This window comes from Microtus oregoni, unplaced genomic scaffold (assembly GCF_018167655.1).
Source record: "Microtus oregoni isolate MIOR12 unplaced genomic scaffold, Mior012 000003F_ref0000135, whole genome shotgun sequence".
Classification (NCBI taxonomy): domain Eukaryota; kingdom Metazoa; phylum Chordata; class Mammalia; order Rodentia; family Cricetidae; genus Microtus; species Microtus oregoni.
Genome location: NW_024543062.1, coordinates 13,473,759 through 13,488,683, shown reverse-complemented (window position 1 = coordinate 13,488,683; position 14,925 = coordinate 13,473,759). Strand labels below are relative to the sequence as shown.

General features: G+C 49.3%; 1 protein-coding gene across 3 annotated transcripts in view; it reads left to right on the top strand.

Moving 5' to 3' along the window:
- Caln1 (calneuron 1) overlaps nt 1–14,925 on the top strand; it is a 474,660-nt gene that overhangs the window by 83,711 nt on the left and 376,024 nt on the right. Inside the window, exon 1 of one of the 3 annotated variants that reach the window (XM_041647537.1) lies at nt 8,522–9,169. The exons of the other annotated variants lie outside the window; for them this stretch is intronic. The gene's annotated coding sequence lies outside the window, so the exon portion shown is untranslated. Of the gene's footprint in view, nt 1–8,521; nt 9,170–14,925 lie in introns of those variants that run through there. 3 annotated transcript variants of the gene reach the window in all.

The window sequence follows — 14,925 nt, the reverse complement described above, 5'->3', positions numbered from 1 at the left end:
GAGAGAAAGGGCATCTGGTGTCCTTCTCTGGTCTCCATGGGCATACACATGGGCTCATGTATAAGCATATCTTTGTACACATACAACACATATATACGCAAAAACACACAATCACTATGTCATTTTGGATTTATGGATTCTGTTTCCCTTTTTTAATTACTGAGAAGAAGGCTGAATGTGTGAATTTATTATTCCACTGAAATTAATACCGTGCCAAGCATGCTGGTACTGGAACTGTAACACAGACCTCAAGCTGTGGTGAAGGAAAACAGTCTTCACCATGTGAGCATGGATGAAAACTTCCAGATGCACCTAGGAAAAGCATTTCTATCTGCAAGTGAGGGCATATGCCTATAGTCCCAGCACTTGGGTGGTTGAGGGAGGAGGAGAAGGAATTCACGCAGTCTTAAGGTATGTAATAAGTTTTCGTCCTCTTCTTCTCTTCCTTCCCATGATGTGGGATTTTCCCTCTAGCTCAGTCGGTAGAGCATGAGACTCTTAAACTCAGGGTCATGGGTTTGGGCTCCATGCTGGGTGCCAATTTGTTGGTGTATAAAAGAGTTCCACAATAACCCAAAATGGAGTATAATAAGGTTTATTTATTTGGGGATAAACTCACAGAAAGGGTAGTGATCTGCAGCCCTCTGCGTGCGCTGGGAACTGGAACTGAATCCAGCAGCTAAGAGGGCTGCACATGCTTTTTGTCTGCATTTATAGTGCATAAGACCATGCCCCAAGTGGGCAAGTGTCTTAAAGGCTATTGGCTGAAGGAGTTCCCACAGCATCCCCCCATTTCTCCTCTTCTCCTCCTCTTCTTTCTCCACATCCCCTCTCTCCTCCCCTCCCTACTTCTTCTTTGTTTTGTATACACAGTCTTGCTATATATCCCAAGTTGACCTCAACTGTAGCAATCCTCCTGCCTCAGGCTCCTAAGCACTGGGATTCCTGGTATGTGCTATGACACTATTTTAGAAGTTAAAAAAATTGTCTGCATTTGTGCTCATATAGCCCCTTCACTAACTGTCTTGTCACAGAGTAGTCTCATGGAACTAACATGGAGGAAGGAAAGAACTAACCCCTCCTACAAGCTGTCCTCTGACCTTCACTGTGTGTCATGTGTGAGCATGCCCCCTAAGTTAAAAAGGACAGAACATAACAGGACTGAGGAGCTGGTTCAGCAGTTAAGAGTGCTTGCTGCTCTTGCAGAAGACCTGAATTCAGTTCCCAGCAGCCATGTTGGGTGGTTCACAACAGTCTGTAACGCCAGCTCCAGGGGACCAAACATCCTCGCTGGTATCCTCAGGCACCACAAACATATAAACACATGTACATCAATAGAAATAAAATAATCTTAAGTGAAAACTGGACAGAAACCAAACCAGAAAAAAATTTAAATACAGCTTTCATGCGTATTTGCATAGGTGCATGTACATTTGTGTGTGTGTATAGTCTTCATGTGTGTTTGTATAGGTGCATGTATGTTTGTGTGTATGTATATGTGTGTGTATGGTCTTCATGTGTGTTTGTGTAAATGCAAACACATTTGTGTGTACATGGTCTTCATGTGTGTTTGTGTAGGTGCATAAACATTTGTGTGTGTATGGTCTTCATGTGTGTTTGTATAGGTGCATAAACATTTGTGTGTGTATGGTCTTCATGTGTGTTTGTGTAAGTACATAAACATTTGTGTGTGTATGGTCTTCATGTGTGTTTGTGTATGTGCATATACATCTGCGTGCGTATGTATATGTGTATGGTTCTCATGTGTGTTTGTGTAAGTACATAAACTTTGTGTAAGTGTGAATGTACAGTCTTCATGTGTATTTATGTAGACACATATACATTTGTGTTTGTGTAAGGTGGAGGCAAGAGTTCCCAGCCTTCTGTCTTTTTTGAGACAGAGTCTGTCTTCTGCTGCTAGCTGCAGTGTACACCAGGCTAGCTGACCTGTGATCCTGCAGGAATTCTCTTGTCTTCGTCTCCCATCTCATGGTAGGAGTCTCATTGAGGTTACAGACATGATACATGGGCTCTGGGGATCAGAACTGAGGTCCTCACTATTGCGCAGCAGACATTATACCCACCGAGCTACCTTTGCAAGCCGAGTAGCTTCTTAATTAATCTCTCCCTACATAAGCATCTAGACAAACTCACTTCCTGTTTCCTACTTGGAATCCAGTGTTGATGACCTCCTGAGTGTATGACCTGAAGACATGACCGCTCCATGGTATGAAGGTTTTTATTATAAACACAAAGGAGAGCACAGCCAGAGGCATCTGGAATGGTCTGGAGCAGAGCGAGAAAGATGACTGAACACGGCCAGCAGACCGAATCTGGCCATAAGAGAAGCAGGATCAGAGCAGAGAGGTGGGGAGGGAGAGGGCAAGAGATGAAGACAAAGAGTGAGGGCAAAAGAGGGGGCAGGATCTGGGCGTGACACTGAGGACTTCCGTCATGTCACAGCACCACAGGTTCCTGCTTAAAACTCATGTTCACGCCAGGACCTGTGCTCTGGCACACGCATGGGAGTCAGAGGATAACGTGTGTCAGTGGATAACGTGTGTCAGAGGATAACGTGTGTCAGGATAACGTGTGTCAGAGGATAACGTGTGTCAGAGTATAATGTGTGTAGGATAACATGTGTCAGGATAACGTGTGTCAGAGGATAACATGTGTCAGAGGATAACGTGTGTCAGGATAACGTGTGTCAGAGGATAAGGTGTGTCAGAGGATAACGTGTGTCAGGATAACGTGTGTCAGGATAATGTGTGTCAGAGGATAATGTGTGTTAGAGGATAACGTGTGTCAGGATAATGTGTCAGGATAATGTGTGTCAGAGGATAAGGTGTGTCAGAGGATAACGTGTGTCAGGATAACATGTGTCAGGATAATGTGTGTCAGAGGATAATGTGTGTCAGAGGATAAGGTGTGTCAGAATAACGTGTGTCAGGATAATGTGTGTCAGGATAATGTGTGTCAGAGGATAAGGTGTGTCAGGATATCGTGTGTCAGAGGATAACGTGTGTCAGGATAATGTGTGTCGGAGGATAACGTGTGTCAGGATAACGTTTGTCAGAGGATAACGTGTGTCAGAGGATAACGTGTATCAGGATAACGTGTGTCAGAGGATAACGTGTATCAGGATAACGTGTGTCAGAGGATAACGTGTGTCAGTGGATAATGTGTGTCAGAGGATAACGTGTGTCAGGATAACGTGTGTCAGAGGATAACGTGTGTCAGAGTATAATGTGTGTAGGATAACATGTGTCAGGATAACGTGTGTCAGAGGATAACATGTGTCAGAGGATAACGTGTGTCAGGATAACGTGTGTCAGAGGATAACGTGTGTCAGGATAACGTGTGTCAGGATAATGTGTGTCAGAGGATAATGTGTGTCAGAGGATAACGTGTGTCAGGATAACGTGTGTCAGGATAATGTGTGTCAGGATAATGTGTGTCAGAGGATAAGGTGTGTCAGGATATCGTGTGTCAGAGGATAACGTGTGTCAGGATAATGTGTGTCAGAGGATAGCGTGTGTCAGGATAACGTGTGTCAGAGGATAAGGTGTGTCAGAGGATAACGTGTGTCAGGATAACGTGTGTCAGGATAATGTGTGTCAGAGGATAATGTGTGTCAGAGGATAAGGTGTGTCAGGATAACGTGTGTCAGGATAATGTGTGTCAGGATAATGTGGGTCAGGATAACGTGTGTCAGAGGATAACGTGTGTCAGGATTACGTGTGTCAGGATAACGTGTGTCAGAGGATAACGTGTGTCAGGATTACGTGTGTCAGGATAACGTGTGTCAGAGGATAACGTGTGTCAGGATTACATGTGTCAGGATTACGTGTGTCAGGATAACTTGTGTCAGAGGATAACGTGTGTCAGGATAACGTGTGTCAGAGGATAACGTGTGTCAGGATAACGTGTGTCAGGATAATGTGTGTCAGAGGATAAGGTGTGTCAGGATAACGTGTGTCAGAGGAAAATGTGTGTCAGGATAACGTGTGTCAGAGGATAACGTGTGTCAGGATAACGTGTGTCAGAGGATAACGTTGTCAAGATAACGTGTGTCAGGATAACGTGTGTCAGAGGATAACTTTTAGGGGTCAGATTTTTTTTGTCCTCTACCCTGTTGGGCCTGGGGATTGAACACAGGTCATCAGACTTGTCCTAAAATGCCTTTATTGGGTAGTCCATTTCCATGGTCTGAGTTTGCTTTTTTAAAATTTCCAATTACTTTGTTCAGAGCCTGGTAGACCCCTTCATTGCTGTCTGCTCCTGATTGTCTGGAGTACTGTGAGTAGATCTGCCAGTCAATGGAAAGCAAAATAAGACCAAACAACGGAAGAGGGAGAACTGTCCCAATCGTGCAGTGTTTGCTGAGATTGTCCCAACTGTCTGGTGTCGCATGTACCCCACAGAATCCCAAAGCGAGGCAAAGCAAGGAAGTTATTCTCTCCTTCAGGGCTGTATTTCTACAGACTGGGGACAATGCTCAGTGCTAACTGCAGCTTCAAATGTGTGATGAAACCAAGTCCCTGCCATTCATTTTGTTCTGTGTTGATTTCAGCCTCCATTCTGTAACTGGCAAAACATCTCTTTATGACTGGGATGGAGCCAGGGTCTTGTGCATATCAGGCAGCTGCTCCACCACTGAGCTATGCCCTGAGCCCCTCACTGGGGGATTCTAGGCAGGGGCTCTACCTCTGAGCCACACCCCAGCCCCTCACTGGGGGATTCTAGGCAGGTGCTCTACCACTGAGTCACACCCAGCCCCTCACTGGGGGATTCTAGGCAGGGGCTCTACCACTAACCCACACCCCATCCCCTCACTGGGGGATTCTAGGCAGGTGCTCTACAACTGAGTCACACCCCAACCCCTCACTGGGGGATTCTAGGCAGGTGCTCTACCACTAACCCACACTCCGGCCCCTCACTGGGGGATTCGAGGCTCTGTTGTTTAGCCAAGTCCCCAGCCCTTACTTTACTAGAAAATGTGTGTGTGTGTGTGTGTGTGTGTGTGTGTATGTTACACATTAATGTATGTTCTATTTATACAATAAAAGCTAAACAAGTGTCCAGACCTGTGGCCCAGTTTCTGCCTTAACTTGGAGCTCTTGCCATAGCTGCAGTTGGTGAGGACAGTGAGAAATGCCACCTTCACCCTGATCCCCAAAGTCTACTACTTTCCTCCAGTTCTTGATGTCTTTGTATCCCGAGGAGGCAGTCCCTGACTCCTCTTCCCTCCAGGTCCCATCTTTGATGTGTGTTAACTCCTTGTAAAACATGACTTGTAAAACATGTGCAAAACAGCTGCCCTCTTAATCAGATCAGTTGTGCTCGTGAGCAGGAGTGTGCTTGTTAACTGCCGGTGTTCCATTCCAGGAGGGCCATTGAACTCTCTTCTGAGATTCCCAACCACTGCTCCCAGGGGCTATTTGTATGCCATTTGGCCCAAGCTTTGGGTTGTCTATGGGATCTCAAAAGTGCTAGAGCAGTGGTTCTCAACCTGTGGGTCACACCCCCCCCACACCAACCCTCTAGCTTCAAAAATATTTACATTATGATTCATAAAAGTGGCAAAATTACAGTTATGAAGTAGCAATGAAAATAATTTTATGGTTGGGGGTCACCTCAATGGAGGAACTGTATTAAAGGGTCACGGCACCAGGAGGTTGAGAACCACTGTCCTAGAGTGTATGGTCTAGGGAGAGTTAATTAAAATGGGGGCTCCATTTGTATAGTTATAGGGAAATCATCATTTAAGCTGGTAAAGACTCCTTGCTATGAATGTTTTGGGGTCCCCCACAGTCCTGTCAGTTACCCCCTCACTCATGCTTTTTAAGTAGGTCCAATAAAGTCGTTGGTTCCCCAGGGTGAACTCTGGGACAATGTGAGGAGGGGGCAGATGGGCCCAGGGTAAGGTTTGTGGACGCTTACTCTAGGCTTGGCGTTGAGTGACTCTTAGTTTATGGTTAGTTCACAGGGTGGCATTTAACCTTTACAACGACCTTAAAGGGCTAGATGCCAGTATTGTTCCCATTTTACAGATGAGAACGGCAAGATTCAGAAAGAACAAATAACTTGTCCATAGGCAGTGGGGAGGACAGAATGAGAATTTTTGTCAGGTGTGTTTCACTCTGGTCATGTTACTGATTCTTCATGCCCACCCCCTGCCAGGAACACTCTCTCTCTCTCTCTCTCTCTCTCTCTCTCTCTCTCTCTCTCTGTGTGTGTGTTTGTGTGTGTGTAGCTTTGTCACTGTGCTTTGGTGACCTGCATTCCATCCTGAAAGTCAATTTCTTAAAAGATCTACAGATGGTTACAGCTCTCAGCTGGGAGTGCTGACATACACCTGCCATTCTAGTACACAGAAGGCTGAGGCAGGGTGATCGCAGGAATTCATGGACCGGTTACATAGGGAGATGCCCACTAGATAGACACATGGCAGCTCTCAGGCAGGAGAGGACCTGACTTCTATCCCAGGAACTCATGCAAAAAACTGCGTGGTTACGGCAGTATACACCTGTAATCCCAGCACTAAGAAGGTGGAGACAGGGATCCCTGGAGTTTTCCAGCCAACCAGTGTGTAGCTGACAAGTGAAAATGGAAGACCCTGTTTCAAAACCAAGGTGGATGGTAACTGAGAAGTAGCGTCTGTGGGGTCCTCTTAGCCTCCACATGCTTATATACATCCACACACCCTCACGCAAAGAGATGTGATGAGATTTCCCCCACTCTATGCGGTACCATTTTTTTTTTTTGACTGGGCTTCACATAGTAGCTAGGGCTGTCCTGGAAACTCAGTAGTGGCAGACTGACCTCAGATTTCAGATTCTCCGCCCCCACTTCCCGAGTGCTGGGATGACAGATGTCCACCACACCTGGCTTATTTATCGCTTTCAATGGAAATCCCTTCTATACATATCAATGAAACACACACACACACACACACACACACACAGAGAGAGAGAGAGAGAGAGAGAGAGAGAGAGAGAGAGAGAGAGAGAGAGTTTCTCAATAATGCTACAAGACAATTTGGGAGGGAAAATTGGGACATAAAAAGATAGTAATCCCCCCCCCCCTTTTTTTTTCCCAAGACAGGTTTTCTCTGTGTAACAGCTCTGGTTGTCCTGGAACTAGCTCTTGTAGACCAGGTTGACCTCGAACTCCCAGAGAAATGCCTGCCTCTGCCTCCCAAGTGCTGGGATTAAAGGCATGCACCATCACCATCTAGAGTGCCAAGAAATCTTAAATGTCAAAGGTGTGCCACAATAGCAAGCACCTCGGGGACTCAAAAACTGAGGCACAGACAGGGGAGGGGATCCTCAGGAACTGGTGGGACTGGCTGGCAGCCCCAGTGCCCAAACTCCCTTGGCAGCAGGAGCAGCCAATGGAGAGTTGATGACTAAGCTTTTTGGGTGAAATGCTAAGGATGACTTTTTCCATTTTGTTCCTGATGGGAGCAAGAATGTCTCCCACGTCTTTGATTCTGATAGTGTGGGCTGCTGAGCAGGGATTCATGGTCCCTGTAGGGAGTAGTAAGACCCTGGAAGCTTGGGCAGAAAGGTGATGGCAGGAAAGATTGGCTAGCACCAGCGTGGTGGTGGATCTTTCTTGTCTCACCCTACCAGGACCAGGAAGGGGCAATGGGAGCCTTTTGCGTGTGTGTGGGGGGGGCAGTGGGGGCGCTTGGAACTTTGATCATTTTTGGTAAGACTACCATTGGTAGCAAGACTGTCTTGTCGGGAGCTGGACACTTGGATGGCCTCCTGGAAAGCTAAGTGGTAACTTGAAGCTAATTGTTGTCCCTCAAGTACCAGGCAAGGGAGGTCCAGAATCCTGTCTGGGTGTAGACTTCGAAGGAAGTTAACTCCAGGTTAGGCTGCAAACCATCTGTGAAGTTTTCAGCCCACACCTTGTGTCAAGGTGCCTATTGTTTCTTATGAAATCTATACTATGACCTTGGTAGAAGTGGGGACGGGCTGCGTTTTCTGAGGCTCTAGAGATGTGGGATGAGAGCTGGGTGGACATGCTTATGCCTTTCCTAGACGTTGTGAAGGCATGACCAGCAGTATTTTGCTCTCATCCCAGTTTTGACTAGCAGCCTTTCTGCCGCCGACACCTCTTCCCCCATGAATTTTGGTGACCCTGGTCTAACTGTGGGCACCGGGAAAGAAGGAGTTAAGGGGAGGGTGGGCATGCTTGGGTTGGGGTTGAGGTGTTTAATAGAAACAAGCAATTGGCGAAAGTGAACGTGGGCAGCTTCTTTGGGGTGGAGAGGAAGGAGGGTCAGCTGCTAAGCTGCAGCTTGCCACCTCCCGCGTGTGTCTGCCTGCGTATGCAGCGTGCACGTGTGTGTGTGTGTGTGTGTGTGTGTGTGAGAGAGAGAGAGAGAGAGAGAGAGAGAGAGAGAGAGAGAGAGAGAGAGAGAGAGAAAGAGAGGGAGAGTGCGCGCGCACCGAGGCGTTCCTCAGGTTGCGCTGCCTGGAAACGGAGGGAGCCATTGGAGAGGCTTTGGGGGGTGGGGGTGGGAGCTCCCTAATCCCAGGAGAAAATCGGGAGAGACTGGGATGGCCAATTCAGCCCAATAACCAGGCTTGGAGGAATAGGGCAAGAGTGGAAGGGGATCGTTTTGCTAGAGATCGCTAGGCTTCTCCTCGGAGGAGCCGGGGAGGTACTGGGGAGGAGGCCGGAGCTGCATGGAGTTTCTGGGGCGCACAACTCCGGCGGGGCCTCGGCCACTGGGCTCCGGGGCGCAGCGAGGAGGCAGCCGCGCACATGGGCTGAGCCCGCGCGGCCAGCGGGCGCGGGAGGGGTAGAGGCGAGCTCGGTGCAGGGGGTGCGGGGCGCACGTTTCCCTAGACGGGAGGCGAGGACAAGGACAGGGTCGGAAGGAGCAGCCTGGATCACCGCGGGCTCTGCAAAGATCAGCAGACTCAAAGGAAAGACTTGCACGGGGTACCCGGGCGCCACTGGGTTGGGCAAAGCTGCCTCCCAACCGGAGTGGGGGACGCCGTGGGAGCCGGCGGCAGAGAGGAAGGATGCCCGCGCGGGGACGCGTGTGAGCGCCAGGCTGAGCGCTCGGTTTCGCGTCGCCCCCTCCCTGCGGGCCTCGGAGGAGGTGCCTGGGCAGCCGGGCAGCGGAGCCCGGGCTCCAAGAGAGGTGAGTGCTGCTCTCTCCCGGTCCTCATCCCGCATCCTCCCTGCATCCTTGCCTCCCTCGCTGCTTCCATGGTCCCTTCCCGGATGCCCCTACCCTAGCGCGCCTCGGAGTGGGCGGGTGTGCTGCCCACAAGCGCCTCCCGGACCTGTTGGCCCGGCTTTAAGCACCCCACCTCTCAGGGCCGGGGTATCACCCGTGCCACCTCGATTTCTCTTGATGCTTAGGGTGGGTGAGGGACGCTGGAATTGCAGAAGGGCCTGGATTTACTCTTGGGGATCCCGGGACTGTGCCAGCTCGTGGAGTCTTGGGTGCCAGTGGCTACCGGACTGCGCGTCCCCCAGGGACGTCCAGATTGTGGGAAAGGGAGCTCTGGGTGTCAGGGATCCGATCTGCATAGCAGTCTAAGTGGGAGTCCTTGGTGTCTTCCTGGTCTCCGGGAAGCTGGAGTCATGGCGATCTATAGGGGGAGGTGGGAGGTATGGTTCACGCCATCTCCAGTCCCCTGTCCCTGAAGCTCGCCCCCTTGGGCAGGATCGGTGGTTTTGGAACGCATGGGGTGACCCTAGAGGCTCCAGGCAGTCCCACCGGGACCCCGAGTGGCAAGCTTTGGAACTAATCCAGATCCAGGGCAGAGGTAGACTGCCTCTCTAGTGCAAGACAGGTTTGCTGGGTTGCCCAGCTTCTCCAGACCAGCGCTCTGGGGAGTGAACTTCCTCAGACTTGGTCTGAGGGCGCCTGGGCAGCAGCAGGTAGTTCTAGTCCTGTCTCAGGGCTCTGGAGGTCCCCAGGATGCTTCGACCCACTGGCAGGTGGTGCTAAGTCGGGACCCGGCACTGCGGTTTGATTCCACAGTGCGGGCCACGTGCACCTTCGGCCCCCATCCGGGGCGTTTCTTCTCAAAGCTGTTCCTTTGCACCAGGAGCCTGTAAGATCCCATTTGCGCCTCATTCCTTAGCTCCAGGGGAAGCGGTGTCTGCATGCATTTCCTTAGGTGCCAAGACTGGGGCGCCATCCCAAAGGCCCCAGCCTATTCTTTTTTTTCTTTTGCTTTTTTTTTAAACATTAAAAAGGAGACATTCCTGGGTTCAAAACATAGCACCCGAGAGACCCTGTGGTCTGTGGCTGTGAAGTCTGGTAAATTGTGGTATTAACTACATCTGCAGTGGCCAGGTGCAGCCTGGGCTGCGGAGTTCCTGAGACCTGTAGAAAGAACCGGGGGCTGTGTTAACCCCCGTGCGTGTGCTCGATACCACAGTATTTCTGCACGTGGGGAGACTCGTGTTCTGCATCTAACTGCTGTCTCCCAGTTGCAAAGATCAACTTAAAAAAAAAACAACCAAACAAACCACACACACAAAACCACCAGAATCAGAGCTTAGCAGAGGTTGTAAAGCCGTTTGGTGTGGAATTTTCTTACAGGGTGGAGCATGACACATTGTCCCTTCCAACAGGACAGCAAGACTCCGGCTGCTGTCCGCGTTGTTGGAGTGTTGGAGGGGGCGATTTAACAGTTTTATTTGTTTGTTTATTTATTTGTTTATTTATTTATGTAAGGTGGCAAGCATAATGTGAATTGTTTTTTTATTATTTATCAATTTTTTATTTTTTTATATATATATCGGTGTGTGTGTGTGTGTGTGTGTGTGTGTGTGTGTGTGTGGTGTTGGAGACCAGAGGCATGGAATCTCCCTGGAGCTGGAGTTAACATGCAGTTGTGAGCTAGCTGACATGGGCGCAGGGAAGTAGACTCAGGTTCTCCGGGCAAGAGCAGCGAACACTTGGCTTGACCACTGAGCCATCTCTTTAGCCCTGGTTTTTAAGTTTGCATCACTGGGGATGAAACCATGGCCATGCATGCATATACAGGGAGTACTCTACCACTGAGTGAAGTCCCCACCTCCTAGAGCTGGTTTTGATTTGCTAATTCTGCATTGTGAGGTGTTGGCTGAAGTCTGACTCTACCCTTCAGGCCTCTAGGCAGGCAGCTCCCTTGTGCCTAGTTCAGCATTCACCCATGGGGCTTGGGTCATGGGGTTTGTTTGCTTCTTCTCTAAGCAATACAGGGGGTCCTGGGAAATGCCAAGGCTGCCCCTGAGCTGAGTGGCTTCAGAAAGGTGACATTTTTAGAGTCTGTGGAAGCTTGCTTGGGGTTTAACAGAAACAGCTGGGGCACCTTTAAAAACCATTTTAGGATTGTTCACCAAAATGTTACCTCTCCTCAGACCCTGAAAGTGACTATTGCCACCAACCCAGCCTTCGCTGAGAGTGTGGGGTAGAGGCTTTATAGAAAGAAACTAAGTAGCCAGGAATGGTGGCCAAGGCTTGTAACTCCCAGCACTTGGGATGCTGAGGCAGGAGGATTGAGGCCAGGTTGGGCTGTATTGTGAGACTGTGTCTAAATCAACCAATTGACCATCCATGTTATTTTTACCCTGACTCAAAACAAATGCACAGAGAAAGAAATAGTTGAACTCAGCTAGTACCATTGAGAAAAATCACAGTTCAGTCTTAACGGGGGACCCTTGAACCCTCTTCCTCTGTGGATGACATGAGTAGGCAGTGGGACAGGGTGGAGGTGTCTGATAGCTGCTCCTTTTTTCCTTTTTTGTATTCATGTTTGTGTGTGTGTGCGCCAGTGTGTGTGGGTGTGCAAGTGTGGAGGTCAGAGGTCAACCTTGTCTGTCATTCATCAGGTACTATCCCTCTTGGATTTTAAAAAAATATTGAAATTTATTATATATATATTGTGTGTGTGTGTGTGTGTGTGTGTGTGTGGACTAGAGTGCTTGTTGAATATGTGAGGCTGGCTATGAAGTCCCAGGCATCCTCCAGGATCTGGGATTCGAAGTGTGTGCCACCACGTCCCGATCAAGTTCAGGTTCTCATGGGTGCTTACACAGCAAGTCCTTCACCGACCAAGCTGTCTCCCTAGCCCAGTATCTACTCTTTTGGATTTAGCATTTACCTTCTCGTTACAAAGCCTGTGGTTAGGACTTAAATACAGGGCAGGGAAGGGTTCCCATTTAGAATTCCTTCTTTCTCCCCCTCGCTTCCTTTTCTTTGAGACAGGATCTCAGTGGCTCAGGCTGATCTATGATCTATCTCTGCTTTTCTGTGGAGTGGAGGAGGACTTTGAACTCCTGCTCCTTTTGCCTCTCCCTCCCCAGTGCTGGAATTACAGGTTCATGCTACCAGACTCAGCTTAAAAATTGATTTAGCATAACTTGTGTTCTTGGAGGAGCCAGTGTGCCCAGCGGTCACTAGCATGGGAGTGTCTCTGTGAACTGGTCCTTGGGACTGTGTGCACACTGGGAAGCTGGTGAACCCATTACTGTGCCGACACGTTTGTGGGAGGGGACCAAGCTGGGAACTGACTCTCATTAGCTAATTCTGGCTCCGATGATGACCTTCAGATATTTAACTCCCACCCCACTTTTTTTTTAACCCCATGAGACAAGATCTTGTAGCTCAGGATGGCCTCGAACTTGTATCCTCCTGCCCCGGCCTCCTGAGTGCTGGGATGATCGGTATGAGCTACCATGCCCCATGGACACAGGACTGTGGATGGAACCCAGGGCTCTGTGAAAGCTTAGCAGACCCTGTACCTCCTGAGCCACCTCCTCAGCCAATTAGACCCCATCCTTCTTTTCATTTCCTTCTTCCTCCAACTCTTCATCTCCCCCTCTTCTTCCCCCTCCCCTTCTTTTTTCCCCCTCTTTCTCCTTCCCTCTCTTTCCTCTCTGGTCCCCGCCACCCCTTGTCATCATTGTTATTGTAGATCATTCCACACAGGTACAGGATGGGTGGCTTCTCCTTGCCCTTCACTTGAGGCTTAGATGCCTGTAGTTAGAATCTGCAATAGCTGCTCATGCTTTAAGACAGCATGCTCCCTGACTCTCAAGCCACGAAGCCCTCCTCCTGGGTTAAAGGCTCCAGTTGAGGCCGCTTCTCAGCGCAGCCGGAAAGGAGGAGACTCCAAATGCATTGGCTGCCTCTGACCTGGCCGTTTCAAAGTGATTTATCTTTTTAATTGTTACACATCCCACATTGGCTGGGGATACGACTCAGTTGGTAGAGCGCTAGCCTAGCACACACACAGCCTCTTTAGATCTCCAGCACTTCACAGAAGGCACATGGTGGTGCACACTTATAGTCCCAGCACCCTGGGAGGTGGCGATGGGGGCAGGGAGATCAGGAGTTCAAGGTCACCCTAACCTGTGTTGTGAGTTTGAGACCAGCCTGGAATACGTGAGATCCTGTCTCAAACCTCTAAAGCCAGAATACACTATTAGATAGCAAGGGAGGGTTTGGCGTTCTCGATCTTAAAGATTGAGACAAGGGAGGAACGAGAGAAGAAGTTGGGGGATAGGCAGGAGTCTTTGCTTAGGACCCAGTTCTCCATCAGGGCTTGAATGTACTGAGAGATACTGAAGGGGAAATGCCAGAGGCCTGGACGCTGCCCCGGCCAATGCTGTGGACTAGGCAAGCTATGGGAGAGACCGATGCCAAGACAGGAGCACTGGTATTTCACATACGTGGTCTGTAGAGCTCTTGTTCTTTTTGTGGTAAGGCTTTTGTTGGTTATTGTTTTTTTTTTTAAATAACATTTTAAATTATGTTAACACATGTGTGTCTGTGTGGAGGTTTAAGCATGTGGATGCTGGCACCCTCGGATGCCAGAGGCATGAGATCCCTTTCTGAGTTGCAGGTGGTTGTGAGTCACCTGGCAAGAGTGCTAGGATCCTAATTCGGGTCCTCAGCAGAGGCAGCAAGTGCTCTTAACTGCAGAGCCTGGGCTTTGTCTGTTTATTTACTTTGCATGCATACAAGCCTGTGAACCATGGGGTGTAGATGAAGCCCAGAGGAATCTGCTCTTTTCTCCTACCATGTGGGTCCTGAGGAGTGGATTCAGGTTGTCAGCCTGACCTGCAAGGGATGATGGGGGACTCTTTGGGGTTGGGATGTTCTTGGAGAATTAGTTTGTGACCCATGGTAGCTGGGCAGTCAAAGGGATCCTGGAGGCTAGAACTTTCCTGGGCCTCCTCTCTTTCGGTGTGTGGAAGAAAATGGTTCCAACCATTTTTTGGGTTTCCCCAACATTTTACACGTGTATGTGTGTTGTGTGCATGTGTGCCCAGGTGGGCTTGCACACAGGTATGGGGGGGGGCCCTGAGGGGTTTTTTTTTTTTTGAGTCTTCCTCTAGGGTCTCCACCTCATTCACTGAAGCATGGTCTCTCAGTTTAACTCAGAGCTCACTGATTGCGCTAGCCATCTTGTTGGAGGGGTCGCCTGTCTGCTTTCCGAGTACTGTCATTCTGGGTGGCCAGCACCACCTACCAAGGATGCACATGGGTTCCAGAGATCTGAACGCTGGTCCTTATGCTTACTTGGCAATTGCCTTACCCATCTAGACATCTCCGCAGGCCCTGCCCAGCTTCATCTGCACCCATGATGACTGGATGCTCGTTCTGCATGTTTGACACCTGAGGGCACAACCGAAGGCAGTGCTTGGTTAGGGGTAAGTTTCTTAAAGGTCATGGTGGGGGGATGAGAAGTCATTTTCTGGAACAATCTCTATTTCCTTCCTTCCTTCCTTCCTTCCCCTTTTCCCTGCTTCCATCCTCCCTCCCTCTTTTCCCATCTTTTGAAATTGTGTCTTTAGTGTATAGATCAAGCAGACTTCAAACTCAGCTGTGTATCCACAGATGACCTTGAACCCCTGATTCCCTGCTGTCTCCCCAGGTGTGCCTCACCA